Source organism: Xenopus tropicalis, chromosome 4, assembly GCF_000004195.4.
Source record: "Xenopus tropicalis strain Nigerian chromosome 4, UCB_Xtro_10.0, whole genome shotgun sequence".
Lineage (NCBI taxonomy): Eukaryota > Metazoa > Chordata > Amphibia > Anura > Pipidae > Xenopus > Xenopus tropicalis.
In genome coordinates, this window is record NC_030680.2 from 12,745,302 (window position 1) to 12,760,365 (window position 15,064).

Sequence of the window (15,064 nt, forward strand, 5' to 3'; positions counted from 1 at the left end):
GAAGACTCTGATTAAGATTTAAAACAAGGTGAATAAGTCTGTAAGTTACAGCAGTGACATATACAGTATTTGCATCTTTCCTGTTTGTGCTAAAATCAGTACCTTCTTCCATTCAGCCAAAAGAGCATTGCTGGGGTTGGACACTGATGTTGGGGATCAGGCCTGGCTAACAGGGTTCCAATTCATCGCACAGGGGTTCAGTTGGGTTGACGTCAGGCTCTTTCATTCCCATCTCAGCAACCCATTTTGTATGGACCTGGCTTTGTAGGTGGGAACGTTATTGAAACAGGAAAGCAGCAAGGAATAAAACACATACCGTAATTGTTTTTGTCGAAACCACAGACCCTAGCCTACTCCATGGAAAAACTGACCCACACCAGAATTCTCCTTCCACCAAACTTTCCAGTTGGCATTAGGGTTGGAGGCTGGTAGCATTCTCTTGTCACACCCCAACTAGTCGAGTCCATCAGAATGGCAGATTGTGCTGCTCCGGAGTACAGAGGCACCACTCCAGCCCATACGTGGCACGCTGATGGCATTTGTGTGGGGGCTCGCCCTTAAGATGCCAGTGAATAGCTCTTGAGTTGATGTTGGAGAGATGGCATCCTATGGTGGGGTCATGTTCAAACTCTTCAATCTACTGCCATTTTGTTGCTGGAGATCACATGGGTGAGTGCTCAATGACGCTGGATGCCACCTCAATAGCCAGTTCCACTCATTTGAAGGCTACTTCTGGCCATAAAGCGTGCATTCATATGTATATATTAATGCACAAACAGAAGGTTCCTTGTGGTTCTTGTTCGGTGGCATTCAAGCTTAAATGTACAGAATCGTGTATTATGGAAGATTTGTATTTATGGACTGATCCAATGCATTTTCATTTGTGATATTTTTTTCCCACAGGTATTCATGGCATGTTTTTTTCAAAACCATACAGCCCACCGTTCAGTTCAAAGGGAAAAGGGGATATTGTTCGTGCCAGATGCAGCTCTAAGCTCCGTTCCATTCTTAGCCGATCGTTTGCACTGCTTTCAGCCGCTTTGGAATTGAAAGAACATTGCGATGCAGAGATGGGCTGCGCATACACTCCTGGGATGGCACCACTGGCACCTTTTAGCTTGGAGTGACTGACTGACTGAGAATCACAAGCAGCTGGTCGGTTATTTAAAGGGATCTTGGTATGTTATCCCCTAGTTCAGGGGTCCCCAACCTTTCTTACTCGTGAGCCACAGTCAAATGTAAAAAGACTTGGGGAGCAACACAAGCACCATAAAAGTTCATGGAGGTGCCAAATAAGGGCTGTGATTGGCTATTAGGGGCCTCTATGCACCCTATCAGCTTACAGGGGCTTTATTTGGTAGGAAATCTTGTTTTTATTCAACCAAAACTTGCTCCCAAGTCAGGAATTCAAAAATAACTCCCTGGTTTGGGGGCACTGAGAGCAACATCCAAGGGGTTGGGGAGCAACATGTTGCCCTGAGCCACTGGTTGGGGATCACTGCTGTAGTTCCTGAGCATGTATTTTGTTTTGTTCCCAAAATGCTTGGTCCATGTTGAGTAAAATTAAGCACCAGGCGGCTCCTAAAGCTGGGCATACACGGTAGGATCCGCTCACTTGCTGAGGTCGCCAAGCGAGCGGATCTTCTCCCGATATCCCCACCTACGGTTGGGTGATATCGGCTAATTAGTTTGTTTGACCCTGGGGCCAAACGATTGAATTGGAACAGCGGGTATAGGCACCGTCAGTTCTGGGACCGCATCGACAAGCCAATGCAGTCCCCGATCCAACAGAAAAATCAGACCTGCCCGATTGAGATCTTCCCAATTTCATGCCAGATGTTGGTCGGCCTGGCCCATCATTGGTGCCCATACACCAAGCATATAAGCTGTCAAATCAAGGACTAGAATTGGCCCATGTATGGCCACCTTTAGGCAGGCCCGGATTTGTGGAGAGGCCACAAAGGCCCAGGCCTAGGGCGGCAGAAATGTAGGGGCGGCATGCGGAATTTTTAAAGTTTTTTTCAATACGGAGCAGTGGGAACTTCTCCCCACTGCTCCGTATGGGGCTTTAAATGTATGCGCATGCGCATTGGGGGGGCGGGGCGGGGCCGATCAATGGGGGTGGCCTAGGGGCGCCCAGAAAACAAATCTGGCCCTGCCTTTAGGGTGCCACGGGTGCTTGGGAGTTCCAGCTGCTGTGGTAGAGTGCCAGCTTGCATTACTGTTGGCGCACCAGTAAGAGAAAAAGAAACACATGGATGCTAGGTGAGAAAGGACCAATCACTGCCCTGCCTGTTTGGGCTTCACCACTGTTGCCTCCAATTTCTTTTGGCCTCACACAACAAAATGACCTTTTGTGCCTGCTTTTAAATGTATCTGCATGTGTGTAACATTCAAGAAATGCAGATTTGCCAATTAGTCTGAATGGATCTCAGCGGGAGACAAATTCACAAATATCTGAAAAAAAAAAACTCTCGAACAAGTTTTTTCATCAGGATCAAACTAAATATTTTTCATCTGAAGCTTTGATAAATTGTTGCGCTGGAAGCCCTGGGAGTTTCACACGGGAATCTGGCTGCCTAATCACCACTGTTTGTAGGTGCAATTTTGCTTTAGGAAGCTTGGAAGATTTCAATCAGTAGTAATTAGCTGGCACTTAGGGAAATTCTTGTCAGTGGCTCTTGCCCCATTAGGTAATTGTAGGTGAGCTGGCCGTAACTGGACTTCCGGTTGTCTTTGTACTTGGGCAGAGGGCTGATATTAAATCATACTAACCTGCCCAGGTTATTAGCCCACTGCTTGCCCAGGCTGAGTGGTGCCGGTGCTGGTCACAGAATGGGGCTCCAATTTAAAAAAAATTGCTAATTTAAACACAACATGCGTGATTAGATTCCCCCCCACCCCGATAGTAGCGCCAAGAGGGCAATAAAACATTTTTTTCTCACCATGCCTGCTGGGTAACCTGCTCAGCCTATATATGCACCAAAAAGTAAGTGCTTGGGGGCACCTACAGTTTTAAGGGGCGGTGTTTGGGTGCCAAAAAAAATGATTTTAAAACCCCCATGGCCCAATCAATCATGGGTAAATCTGGCAGCTGGGAAAGGGCGGGTTACATCTGTACATGTGCAAAAATCTTCATTCTCGTGCCAATCAGGTAGGGGGCAGTTGGGGGGCTATGCCTAAAGGTGGCCATACATGGGCCGATAAAAGCTGCCGATGAACGACGTGTATGGGGCCCCCCTGACAGCACCAGGGTCAGACTGGGCCGCCGGGACACCAGGAAAAATCCCGGTGAACCCCGGCTCTATTGGGCCCCCAGACCCGACCCTTGCCGGCGCTCCCCCTGCCCGACTGCTCCTCCCCTGACGTGTTAAACATAAACGCGTTCAGGGGAGGACGTTGGGTGGGGGCCCCTGCCGGGGGGTGGTTAGGGGACACAGCCGGCGGGGGCACCTGCAGGGCCCCTGGGGCGGGAGTGGGCCCTGCACCCCCCAGTCCAACCCTGGACAGCACCAGGTATAATTCACCTCATGGTGCAAAAAAGTGCACCTCATTATTATAAGTGTATCCTTTTAAAGGTGAAGTTTAAAGGGTATTTCTGCTGAAAAGGCTGTGCTCACTGATCCTTGTAATGTCTGTTAGGGTAATGAGTTTGTAGACTATTGTTAGTTGTAAAGCTGTAAAGTCCTGATACCTGTTAGCGTGGCAGTTACTGAGAGCCACCGTGGCCCCGGAGGATACCTGGATAACGTCTATAAGTGTGCAGAGCAGGGTTAGATGCCCGGACAGTTACTGAATGAAGCCGCTGGATCCTCTCGTTTTAGATGTTTGATGATAACAAGGTGATTTGCCTAAATTCGACATCACTTTGTGACACTTACTGTTCGATGCCGCCGAGCTGCTACCCCTAGAGCCTTTTTATGTGGAGCTGACTGGGTGATCAGTGAGTGACAACTGTAATTAAATATACAAGCGCGGTACAACAGGAGACAAAAACGCGGAATCCGACCACATCAAAGAGGTCCTTTTTTTTTTTTTTTCAAACATTTTTTTTCCCCCCCGAAATGGTCACCAGACAGTATAGAATTCACAAGAGTGGACTTACAACTTATTGTATGAATGTCTGGCTTGCAAAATGACTTGAGGTTCCCATTCAGTGTCTCACAAAATAAGCTGAAGACTGGGGGGTCCTTTGATATTTCGGAGGAGGTCACGTGCTTTATTTAAAAAGAAACAATTAATGCTCCGGCTAAATGCCCCGGCCTGCCTCTTTAGGCCGAGCAACACGGCGCTTTGAAGCAGGAATGCTTACAGCCAAAGGCACAAGGGCTTTGAAATGATGGCGCTAATTATGAAAATAGCAAGGGGTAATGTTACCAAGATGGAAGCAATTTGGGCAAAAGTCATTTGCCTTATTTTCTGCCAGTAGGATCGTACGGTTAGTTTAACCTCTCGGCTTCCAGACGGATAGTATAGGTTTCAGGATGACAGACCATTACCTTAAACTTTTTGTTGTCAAAGTCCTAGCCACACTCACAGTTCCTTGGTTTTTTGGAAGGCCTTCGGCAAATGGTGGTCTTGTCATGGCTGCTTCTTTCCTTAATGTCTGAGTAAGGAAACCTATCAGCTCCTCGTCACATATAACACAACCCACATGCACGGGATTTTCCTCTATTCTGAGAACGTTTACTAGAATATTACTGAATGGCAGTATCTCTGTCACTATATTAAGGGACAAGTGGGGAGTGAACTCAGCAACTGCTAGGGTCCCCAGAAGTGAAAAGGGCCCTGAATCATAAGCAGTTTTGTGAAAAAAGATAATATTGCTCACGTTTTGAGGGACCCATGATATTGCAGTGGAGCCCAGAAATTTATAAACGCAACATATATAAGTACCCCATAACACATGACAGAATAAATACAGTGCCAATTCCATGTATAATACCCCAGAACCCACAGCAGGATAAATATAGTGCCAATTCCATGTATAATACCCCAGAACCCACAGCAGGATGAATATAGTGCCAATTCCATGTATAATACCCCAGAACACACAAAAGGATAAATACAGTGCCAGTTCCATGTATAATACCTCTGAACCCACAGCAGGATAAATACAGTGCCAATTCCACGTATAATACCCCAGAACACACAGCAGGATAAATACAGTGCCAATTCCATGTATAATACCCCAGAACCCACAGCAGGATAAATACAGTGCCAATTCCATGTATAATACCCCAGAACACACAGCAGGATAAATACAGTGCCAATTCCATGTATAATACCCCAGAACCCACAGCAGGACAAATACAGTGCCAATTCCATGTATAATACCCCAGAACACACAGCGGGATACATACAGTGCCAATTCCATGTATAATACCCCAGAACACACAGCAGGATAAATACAGTGCCAATTCCGTGTATAATACCCCAGAACACACGGCAGGATAAATACAGTGCCAATTCCATGTATAATACCCCAGAACCCACAGCAGGATAAATACGGTGCCAATTCCATGTATAATACCCCAGAACCCACAGCAGGATAAATACGGTGCCAATTCCATGTATAATACCCCAGAACACACAGCAGGATAAATACAGTGCCAATTCCATGTATAATACCCCAGAACACACGCAGGATAAATACAGTGTCAATTCCATGTATAATACCCCAGAACCCACAGCAGGATAAATACAGTGCCAATTCCATGTATAATACCCCAGAACACACAGCAGGATAAATACAGTGCCAATTCCTTGTATAATACCCCAGAACACACGGCAGGATAAATAAAGTGCCAATTCCATGTATAATACCCCAGAACCCACAGCAGGACAAATACAGTGCCAATTCCATGTATAATACCCCAGAACACACAGCAGGATAAATACAGTGCCAATTCCATGTATAATACCCCAGAACACACAGCAGGATAAATACAGTGCCAATTCCATGTATAATACCCCAGAACACACGCAGGATAAATACAGTGCCAGTTCAATGTATAATACCCCAGAACCCACAGCAGGATAAATACAGTGCCAATTCCATGTATAATACCCCAGAACACACAGCAGGATAAATACAGTGCCAATTCCTTGTATAATACCCCAGAACACATGGCAGGATAAATACAGTGCCAATTCCATGTATAATACCCCAGAACCCACAGCAGGATAAATACAGTGCCAATTCCATGTATAATACCCCAAAACACACAGCAGGATAAATACAGTGCCAATTCCATGTATAATACCCCAGAACACACAGCAGGATAAATACAGTGCCAATTCCATGTATAATACCCCAGAACACACAGCAGGATAAATACAGTGCCAATTCCATGTATAATACCCCAGAACACACAGCAGGATAAATACAGTGCCAGTTCAATGTATAATACCCCATAACCCACAGCAGGATAAATACAGTGCCAATTCCATGTATAATACCCCAGGATAAATACACTGCCAATTCCATGTATAATACCCCAGAACCCACAGCAGGATAAATACGGTACCAATTCCATGTATAATACCCCAGAACCCACAGCAGGATAAATACAGTGCCAACTCCATGTATAATACCCCAGAACACACGGCAGGATAAATACAGTGCCAATTCCATGTATAATACCCCAAAACCCACAGCAGGATAAATACAGAGCCAATTCCATGTATAATACCCCAGAACACACAGCAGGATAAATACAGTGCCAATTCCATGTATAATACCCCAGAACACACGGTAGGATAAATACAGTGCCAATTCCATATATAATACCCCAGAACACATAACAGGATAAATACAGTGCCAATTCCATGTATAATACCCCAGAACACATAACAGGATAAATACAGTGCCAATTCCATGTATAATACCCCAGAACACACGGCAGGATAAATACAGTGCCAATTCCATGTATAATACCCCAGAACCCACAGCAGGATAAATACAGTGCCAATTCCATGGATAATACCCCAGAACACACGGTAGGATAAATACAGTGCCAATTCCATATATAATACCCCAGAACACATAACAGGATAAATACAGTGCCAATTCCATGTATAATACCCCAGAACACATATCAGGATAAATACAGTGCCAATTCCATGTATAATACCCCAGAACACACGGTAGGATAAATACAGTGCCAATTCCATATATAATACCCCAGAACACATAACAGGATAAATACAGTGCCAATTCCATGTATAATACCCCAGAACACATAACAGGATAAATACAGTGCCAATTCCATGTATAATACCCCAGAACACATAACAGGATAAATACAGTGCCAATTCCATGTATAATACCCCAGAACCCACAGCAGGATAAATACAGTGCCAGTTCAATGTATAATACCCCATAACCCACAGCAGGATAAATACAGTGCCAATTCCATGTATAATACCCCAGGATAAATACACTGCCAAATCCATGTATAATACCCCAGAACCCACAGCAGGATAAATACGGTGCCAATTCCATGTATAATACCCCAGAACCCACAGCAGGATAAATACAGTGCCAATTCCATGTATAATACCCCAGAACACACAGCAGGATAAATACAGTGCCAATTCCATGTATAATACCCCAGAACCCACAGCAGGATAAATACAGTGCCAATTCCATGTATAATACCCCAGAACCCACAGCAGGATAAATACAGTGCCAACTCCATGTATAATACCCCAGAACACACGGCAGGATAAATACAGTGCCAATTCCATGTATAATACCCCAAAACCCACAGCAGGATAAATACAGTGCCAATTCCATGTATAATACCCCAGAACCCACAGCAGGATAAATACAGTGCCAATTCCATGTATAATACCCCAGAACCCACAGCAGGATAAATACAGAGCCAATTCCATGTATAATACCCCAGAACACACAGCAGGATAAATACAGTGCCAATTCCATGTATAATACCCCAGAACACACGGTAGGATAAATACAGTGCCAATTCCATATATAATACCCCAGAACACATAACAGGATAAATACAGTGCCAATTCCATGTATAATACCCCAGAACACATAACAGGATAAATACAGTGCCAATTCCATGTATAATACCCCAGAACACACGGCAGGATAAATACAGTGCCAATTCCATGTATAATACCCCAGAACCCACAGCAGGATAAATACAGTGCCAATTCCATGGATAATACCCCAGAACACACGGTAGGATAAATACAGTGCCAATTCCATATATAATACCCCAGAACACATAACAGGATAAATACAGTGCCAATTCCATGTATAATACCCCAGAACACATATCAGGATAAATACAGTGCCAATTCCATGTATAATACCCCAGAACACACGGTAGGATAAATACAGTGCCAATTCCATATATAATACCCCAGAACACATAACAGGATAAATACAGTGCCAATTCCATGTATAATACCCCAGAACACATAACAGGATAAATACAGTGCCAATTCCATGTATAATACCCCAGAACACACGTTAGGATAAATACAGTGCCAATTCCATAGATAATACCCCAGAACACATAACAGGATAAATACAGTGCCAATTCCATGTATAATACCCCAGAACACATAACAGGATAAATACAGTGCCAATTCCATTGATTTCTCAAAAAATAATGCCCCAGAACATAATGTAGTATGATTATATTGCCAATTTTATGCATAATAACCCAGATCACATGGTAGAATAAATGTATTGTCAACCTTATGTATAATACTTCCATCCTGTTTGTTATAGGAAAATAATTAGTTTACAGGTTTAGCCTCCCCAAGGCTTTATTGCATTCATCGCCTAATGAAACCGAGAGAATAAAGTAGGCTAGTGTGGTAAAAGCACAATGGCAGTATGGGCTATGTCTTGATAAGAATAATATTTGTTTCCTCCATACACACAGCCAAATTTGGCACCCGCGGACCCCCCAAAGTCAGAAGGGTGGGGGTCCCATAGGAGGAAACTGGGGGACCTTACCGAGTCCCCACAGTCACAGTGTTTGCTCCCCTAGAGCTACTACATTGCTGAGAGGGCACCATCTATGCCCCAACTGCTGATGCTTCAAAGTAAGAAGTCTTCGTTTCCAAAGGTACCCACCTGTCGTGGTGTCACAATATCTCATTACCCACCTACAGCCTGAGGGGGGCAGGCTTCCTAGCACCTAGCAGACTCAACCTTTGAATGTTTCGGCTTTGCTCATTAATAGACTGAGGGATAATTAAATCCCTGTTTAAAGAGAAAATATACCCCTATTTTTGACATGAGCTTTTTCTGTGCACCTTTTCTACATAAGCCATAGTTATATGGGTACGTTGGGTTGAAAAAACAAAAAAGTCCATCAAGTTCAACCCTTCCAAGCAAATCCCATTGCACACACATAGGGGCCCATTTATCAATGTATAAGTCCAAATACAAAAAATAGTGTAGAACTGCACGTATTTTCTGCAATCTTTTCGTTCAGTTCCACGACTTTTTCGTACTTTGCGTCAATTTTGCAACAATTTGTGGGGCAAATCGTATTTGTCGCATCGAGTACGAGTTTAGAATTTTGGATTCATTCAAGCTTCGGTATCGTGACTTTCCTTGGGCCAGGTTGGAGTTGCAGAGTGCCATTGAGCCCTATGGGAGACTTTCCTTGGGCCGGGTTGGAGCTGCAGAGTGCCATTGAGCCCTATGGGAGACTTTCCTTGGGCCGGGTTGGAGCTGCAGAGTGCCATTGAGCCCTATGGGAGACTTTCCTTGGGCCAGGTTGGAGCTGCAGAGTGCCATTGAGCCCTATGGGAGACTTTCCTTGGGCCAGGTTGGAGCTGCAGAGTGCCATTGAGCCCTATGGGAGACTTTCCTTGGGCCGGGTTGGAGCTGCAGAGTGCCATTGAGCCCTATGGGAGGCTTTCCTTGGGCCGGGTTGGAGCTGCAGAGTGCCATTGAGCCCTATGGGAGACTTTCCTTGGGCCGGATTGGAGCTGCAGAGTGCCATTGAGCCCTATGGGAGACTTTCCTTGGGCCGGGTTGGAGCTGCAGAGTGCCATTGAGCCCTATGGGAGGCTTTCCTTGGGCCGGGTTGGAGCTGCAGAGTGCCATTGAGCCCTATGGGAGACTTTCCTTGGGCCGGGTTGGAGCTGCAGAGTGCCATTGAGCCCTATGGGAGACTTTCCTTGGGCGGGGTTGGAGCTGCAGAGTGCCATTGAGCCCTATGGGAGACTTTCCTTGGGCCGGGTTGGAGCTGCAGAGTGCCACTGAGCCCTATGGGAGACTTTCCTTGGGCCGGGTTGGAGCTGCAGAGTGCCATTGAGCCCTATGGGAGACTTTCCTTGGGCCGGGTTGGAGCTGCAGAGTGCCATTGAGCCCTATGGGAGACTTTCCTTGGGCCGGGTTGGAGCTGCAGAGTGCCATTGAGCCCTATGGGAGACTTTCCTTGGGCCGGGTTGGAGCTGCAGAGTGCCATTGAGCCCTATGGGAGACTTCCAAAATCATGCACAGAAGGATCAAAGTCGGAAAGGTTTTTGCCTGTTTATGATCAGGAAAGAAAATTTCATGACTATCGGATCGCCATTCACAAACGATTGTTTCAAACCGAAAATTTGAGAACTTTCGGATCGTAAGTACGAAATTTTCGGGTTCAAACGAAAAGAATTTCCGTGACATTTGCGATCATCAGAAATGATTGGATTTCGTGATTCGGGTTTATACCCCATAGACTCATAACTGACCTATCTTACACCCATACATACAAACATTAATACTAACTGTAGATATTAGTATCACAATAGCCTTGGATATTCTGATTGATCAAGAACTCATCCAGGCCCCTCTTATAGGCATTAACAGAATCTGCCATTACCACATCACTAGGAAGGGCATTGAGTGGCAGTGAGTGGTTGGTAAAAATGGATATAATGTTGGAAATGCCCATCTCGTACATATGCCCTATGTCTGTGTAACTAAAGGTTCTTATATACTGAAAGGCACCGTTCCTATGTATGGGCCCCAAACTATGCCCTTCCTAAACGACTCGGCATTCTGGTCAATCCCATCTGCTCAGCCCATAGCAACAGGTTTGTACGTGCCTATACTGTATATAATGGGCCAGAGCAGCCCCCTAATTGGTAGGTCAGTGCAGGAAAATAAGTAGATCTTTCCGTTTAGCTCCCATGTAACAATACCCTGTGTGCACCCGTATCATATTAGGCCATCAGCACCTTGGTGCTATTGGGTGCCTGTATCCCCTAACACATATCTACAGTTACCATGTAATTGTGCAAGTTATAATAATAAAAATAGAAAATGATTTGACTTCTTTACCGTTTGTTATCTTTCCCTTTTCAGCCAATCCTATCCTCTGTTCCCTGGAAATCCCTTCTTCATCCTATCAGATTGTTTGCCCCAATCATTGCTATTGAGTAACTGATAGCAGGAGCTTCTCATAGCTCAGTGTATTCTTCCATCGTTGGCTTCATGAGATCATAAGACATATTCCAATAGAATAAAGGACAAATGGACAGATCCTGTGAAGAGAATGAAGCTTGTGGGGTGAGTGTATGTTCTGGGCATTGTGGGCGTGGCTGGGCGGATTGGGGTGTGGTCAGGAATAGAAGTTTGTTGGCCATTTTTTTTATTAGGGCCTGATTTTACTCATTTGTCAGGTTCAACCACTGCCAGGGTAGACTAATAGTAGACCAATAGCTGGGGCATTTCTAACTAAGTAGTGTGGGACCCCGTGATCTCTGATGGTGACCCCGGGCACACTAGATAGACTTCCAATCAGAGTGTGAGGCTACTAGATAGACTTCCAATCAGAGTGTGAGGCTACTAGATAGACTTCCAATCAGAGTGTGAGGCTACTAGATAGACTTCCAATCAGAGTGTGAGGCTACTAGATAGACTTCCAGTCAGAGTGTGAGGCTACTAGATAGACTTCCAATCAGAGTGTGAGGCTACTAGATAGACTTCCAATCAGAGTGTGAGGCTACTAGATAGACTTCCAGTCAGAGTGTGAGGCTACTAGATAGACTTCCAATCAGAGTGTGAGGCTACTAGATAGACTTCCAGCAGAGTGTGAGGCTACTAAATAGACTTCCAATCAGAGTGTGAGGCTACTAAATAGACTTCCAGTCAGAGTGTGAGGCTACTAGATAGACTTCCAATCAGAGTGTGAGGCTACTAGATAGACTTCCAATCAGAGTGTGAGGCTACTAAATAGACTTCCAGTCAGAGTGTGAGGCTACTAGATAGACTTCCAATCAGAGTGTGAGGCTACTAGATAGACTTCCAATCAGAGTGTGAGGCTACTAGATAGACTTCCAGTCAGAGTGTGAGGCTACTAGATAGACTTCCAGTCAGAGTGTGAGGCTACTAGATAGACTTCCAATCAGAGTGTGAGGCTACTAGATAGACTTCCAGTCAGAGTGTGAGGCTACTAGATAGACTTCCAATCAGAGTGTGAGGCTACTAGATAGACTTCCAATCAGAGTGTGAGGCTACTAGATAGACTTCCAATCAGAGTGTGAGGCTACTAGATATACTTCCAGTCAGAGTGTGAGGCTACTAGATATACTTCCAATCAGAGTGTGAGGCTACTAGATAGACTTCCAGTCAGAGTGTGAGGCTACTAGATATACTTCCAGTCAGAGTGTGAGGCTACTAGATATACTTCCAATCAGAGTGTGAGGCTACTAGATATACTTCCAATCAGAGTGTGAGGCTACTAGATAGACTTCCAATCAGAGTGTGAGGCTACTAGATATACTTCCAGTCAGAGTGTGAGGCTACTAGATAGACTTCCAATCAGAGTGTGAGGCTACTAGATATACTTCCAGTCAGAGTGTGAGGCTACTAGATAGATTCCAATCAGAGTGTGAGGCTACTAGATAGACTTCCAATCAGAGTGTGAGGCTACTAGATAGACTTCCAATCATTAAGATTAAGATCTTGATCTGGCCAGTCTTGCAGTCAATCTTGCTTATCTCATTGGACAGCTCTGATCACATGGGGAGAAGGGGTGTTTATTAACTCGATTAAAATCATATAAAGCAAACTGTGTACATTACACGCTGCCTTATTCCGAGGTAAACTGGGGGGGTTCCCATATGCTATAGGGCTTCTGTATGCCCCGAGCTGTACAGCTGCCCAATACAATGAGAGAATCCAACTTGTTTTCTGACTTTTAAAACCTTGTTTTCTCAGCTACGAACACAGTGTCATGAACAAATCATAGGGGCGGGGCAGGCAATATATGATTGACAGCTCAGATTTTTCAATACATTTATAACAGATATGGATGATTTAATTTAAAAAAGGACTTTTATTATACAGCTTTTATGTGTGGGTGACAGGTCCCCTTTAAAAGGTTGAAATATATATTATATATTACAGGTATAGGACCTGTTATCCAGAATGCTCGGGACCAAGGGTATCCCAGATTGTAAACTCTACGTGGCAGGGACCTCCATCCTCTTGTGTCTTATCTTATTGTAACTATATCTTTCATTTATTTGTGTTTATTGTTATACTTTGTATTTATCTATTATTATCTTATTAACCCCCTGTTTGTATTAATGTATTCTACTGTACAGCGCTGCGTACATAAGTAGCACTTTATAAATAAAGTTATACATACATAAGGGGTCTTTCTGTAATTTGGATCTCCATACCTTAAGTCTACTAAGAAATCAATAAAACATGAAATAAACCCAATAGGGCTGTTCTGCCCCCAATAAGGGAATTATATCTTAGTTGGGATCAAGTACAGGTACTGTTTTATTATTACAGAGAAAAGGGAATCATTTAACCATGAAATAAACCCAATAGGGCTGTTCTGCCCCCAATAAGGGGTAATTATATCTTAGTTGGGATCAAGTACAGGTACTGTTTTATTATTACAGAGAAAAGGGAATCATTTAACCATTAAATAAACCCAATAGGGCTGTTCTGCCCCCAATAAGAGGTAATTATATCTTAGTTGGGATCAAGTACAGGTACTGTTTTATTATTACAGAGAAAAGGGAATCATTTAACCATTAAATAAACCCAATAGGGCTGTTCTGCCCCAATAAGGGGTAATTATATCTTAGTTGGGATCAAGTACAGGTACTGTTTTATTATTACAGAGAAAAGGGAATCATTTAACCATGAAATAAACCCAATAGGGCTGTTCTGCCCCCAATAAGGGGTAATTATATCTTAGTTGGGATCAAGTACAGGTACTGTTTTATTATTACAGAGAAAAGGGAATCATTTAACCATTAAATAAACCCAATAGGATTGTTCTGCCCCCAATAAGGGGTAATTATATCTTAGTTGGGATCAAGTACAAGTACTGTTTTATTATTACAGAGAAAAGGGAATCATTTAACCATTAAATAAACCCAATAGGGCTGTTCTGCCCCCAATAAGGGGTAATTATATCTTAGTTGGGATCAAGTACAGGTACTGTTTTATTATTACAGAGAAAAGGGAATCATTTAACCATTAAATAAACCCAATAGGGCTGTTCTGCCCCCAATAAGGGGTAATTATATCTTAGTTGGGATCAAGTACAGGTACTGTTTTATTATTACAGAGAAAAAGGAAATCAATTTTAAAAATCTGAATTATTTGATTAAAATGTAGTCTATGGGAGACAGGCTTTCCGTAATTCGGAGCTTTCTGGATATCGGGTTTCCGGATTAGGGATCCCATACCTGTGTACACAAATCTCTTTGTATTTTTTCCCGGACCAATAGGCATTTGAGATATAAGCAGGGTTTATGCTTTTGGGAAGAGCCTGCCGGGGCAAAGTATCCTTAATTTGCGATCAATTTAAAGTGTAAGCGAATCTTTCAGGCTGTCACGTCCCATAGAAATGAGTCTTTTCAGAGAGCTGACAGCACCCCCGGCTGAAAGTGGCACGAGTTGTTCAAGGTTAATGACCTTATTTTGGACACAGTTCATTAAAATCAATCTTTATTTGTCACAGGGCAGCATCCCTCCGTGTTATATAAACTGGGGGTTTTCATTAGTGCCCCCCCTTTCCTAGGCAAACGTTCAGAAGCGATTTGT

The 15,064-nt window shown here is 43.9% G+C and overlaps 1 long non-coding RNA gene across 1 annotated transcript; it reads left to right on the plus strand.

Moving 5' to 3' along the window:
* Positions 1-815: 815 nt before the first annotated feature.
* On the plus strand, positions 816-13,440 carry LOC116410533. The gene is made up of 3 exons (XR_004222457.1): positions 816-1,178; positions 11,354-11,557; positions 13,400-13,440. It is a non-coding gene; the product is annotated as an uncharacterized LOC116410533 (long non-coding RNA).
* Positions 13,441-15,064: the final 1,624 nt, after the last annotated feature.